This window comes from Lactuca saligna, chromosome 2 (assembly GCF_052625555.1).
Source record: "Lactuca saligna cultivar CGN05327 chromosome 2, ASM5262555v1, whole genome shotgun sequence".
Lineage (NCBI taxonomy): Eukaryota > Viridiplantae > Streptophyta > Magnoliopsida > Asterales > Asteraceae > Lactuca > Lactuca saligna.
This window is the reverse complement of record NC_136418.1, coordinates 59,549,902-59,553,027: the sequence shown is the minus strand read 5'-3', so window position 1 is coordinate 59,553,027 and position 3,126 is coordinate 59,549,902. Positions and strand designations below refer to the sequence as shown.

General features: G+C 25.8%; 1 long non-coding RNA gene across 1 annotated transcript; it reads left to right on the top strand.

Annotated features, from left to right (window-relative positions):
• The first annotated feature begins 2,163 nt into the window (after positions 1 to 2,163).
• LOC145028898 (uncharacterized) lies at positions 2,164 to 2,641 on the top strand. The gene is made up of 2 exons (XR_013676245.1): positions 2,164 to 2,300; positions 2,391 to 2,641. It is a non-coding gene; the product is annotated as an uncharacterized LOC145028898 (long non-coding RNA).
• The last annotated feature ends 485 nt before the right edge of the window (positions 2,642 to 3,126 follow it).

The window sequence follows — 3,126 nt, the reverse complement described above, 5'->3', positions numbered from 1 at the left end:
ATAGCGTTTTGCGGTATTTCTGAACCGTTATTTTGAAATAGTGTTTACGAATAGCGATGACGCTATTAGCAGCGCTATTGACCGCTATTTACCGCGAACCTTATCAGCGCTATAGTAGTGCTACACCCGCTTTTACAATTTTGTACATATTAAGCTACTTTGACAAAGAAAAAAACGATTGTGTGTTATTTCAATATTAAATCCTTATTATTTTTAACTAGTCCACCACACTTTTTGTCTTAATAAACCCAAATAATAAATATAATTAATTACAAACTACAAGACAACAAATGACAACTTCATTTTTTTGTCTGTTTCAATACTTAGAAGCCAATGAACGACTTGAGTTGCGATGATATTTTGACATTTTTTTAGTTTCCATATTATTATATTAGAATATTATATATATATATATTATATTATGTTTTTATATGATTTTTTAAGATATTAATTTTATATAGTATTAATAATCTAATATATAAATTTTATATGAATATATAATATAAATTATACATAATATTAAAAAACCGCTATATCAATACTATACCACCATGATAACCGCGATTTCAAATATCGACATGGGATCGCTTTATAAATTTCGATCGCGATAACTATTTAAGGATTGGTTGTTCTTTTATGGAAAATCATGGAGAACACATACGCAAAAAAATAAAATAAAATAAAATAAAATAAAATAAAAAAACTAGCTAGTTTTAGTAATCAATAGTCGATTGAAAAGAAAAGAAAATTTTTATTTTTAGAAATATAAAAATTGTGTTAATATCGTATCGTGCATGTTTTTTTGCATCAAAATTATGTGATGACTAACCCAATTCTATGTGAACCTTCATTCAACATCATGCAAACAATGTGTTTGATGATTTTTGGGAATTATATGGAGATATTCATTATAACTTCAAAGGATCTTTGGTCCATTAGAATATCCACCATGTCCTATTAAACATAAAAAAGTTGAATTTAAATTATCTTTTTATTTAGGTCTTCTGCCGTAAATTATAGAATAATTTAAATCAAATCTAATTAATAGTTTGAATGATTCTAAAGGAGAGAGAGAGAGAGAGAGAGAGAGAGAGAGAGAGAGAGAGAGAGAGAGAGAGAGAGAGAGAGAGAGAGAGAGAGAGAGAGAGAGAGAGAGAGAGAGAGAGAGAGAGAGGAATAAAAATTTAAGTAGAAAGGTAAAAAAATAATTTCTACATATTATTTTAGCAAACAAACAAAATAAATCTTTACATAATTCAAAATTAAAATGATTCACAAAACAGATTCCAAAAAAAAACATCTTCATTATTCATTTTTAAGTAAATTAAGAAAAAATTCAGTTTTATGGTAATTTTAGTGAATAACAACAAAATCATTGTATAAATGAATCATCAAGAAGTTTTTTTGAAATTTTTTTATTGAATAATGTTTAGTTTTGATTAATCTATTGATTCATTTGTTTTGTTCCTTAAAAAAATATATAGAAAAAAACTTCTTATTTTCCTACAAAAAAAATGTTCTTACCGAATCTAATTTTTGACGAACAAAACAAATGAATCACTACATAATTAACAAATAACATGATTTACAAAAAAATCCTAAAAAAAAACATCTCGATGATTCATTTATATAATGCTTTTGTTTTTATTTATTAAAATTGTCATAAAAGTGATTTTTTTTTAATTTATTTAAAAATGAATCATATATATATATATATATATATATATATATATATATATATATATATATATATATATATATATATATATATAATACTATTTTTTTTATATGCATATATATATGACTTAGAACAACATTTTGTTAAAACTTTGAGCCATCATATAAACATAGACATATAGGTAGAAAGACGAACATAGAACATATTAACATTTTCGTATAGAAACGAATATAAAACATAATAAAGACAATACACAAAATACATTTTAAACATATATACACAATACTCACATACACATCATTGCACTTTTATATTTTTTTATAACTACTTAAATATATTAATACACATATATGAAATATACAAAAGATGTCGTGCAAGACTCTATTAGCTTATTTTTTCAATCTTAAAATTGGTGCCCTAAACAATCACATCACTATCCTAAACGTGTTTATAAATATAAGCTTTCATTCAATTATCGTTCATTGAGTCTTTTTGTACCCTTTTATCTTAAAAAAGTTAAAATTATCTCAAAGTATGGCACCTCGCATAATGGTCAAGTACATCGAATATCATGTTATGGTCTTATGTATAAGTTTTCTTTTATTACTTGTTTGTCAAGAATGTAAGCTTATGTCGTGTATTTATATTTCTCATGAAACCATTTTTATTTGAATGAACTTCATAAGTAATATTACTGTTCTTGGGTTTATAGGTCGGAAAATTGATATCAATGACGTCAAAACACTTAGGCGACAAGCTTGCTGGACGTATTGTTTAAAAGACAAGGATAATTCTTGGTGTTGTTGTGGTAAGTTTGGTGACAAAAGTATATGCAAGCCTTTTCCGGATACATGTGAGAAACATTGTAAGGAAACATTGTAAGGAAACAAAAAATTGTTGTAAACCGCCTTCAACTGATATTAAGTGGTGATAATTATATAATGAAGTAAATAAAAGTTGTCTTTACTATGTTTAGATAAAAGATTTAATCATAAATCTTTCCTTTTAAATTCAATATAACTTTGGTGTTTTCTTAAAACAAAACAAATACTTGTGTCTTGTGTAAAGATACTTTTGTATCTTTGGTGAAGTTTTAATAAAAAATAAACTTTGGTCATGAGTAATAATATCTCACTACTATCAAATTAAAGGATTCTCTCCAGCACAAATGGGCGTAATTTTTTTTTTTTTTTTTCATTTAAAAGTTGAAATGTACATGCATGTGATATTCGAACATGATTTGAAGTGATCAATCATAGACCATTTTGAGTTAGGGAAAATGATTCTTGAGGGTAATTAACTTTTGCGTTTGTACTCATTTGATCCCTTTTTTTTGTATTCAATATACCATCGAACTTGTTGTTAGTGTTTACCATAGCCCTTTTGACCGGCTTTTGACCTGTGATAGCCGGTCAAAGGGTTATGGTGAACACAAACAATAAGTTCGA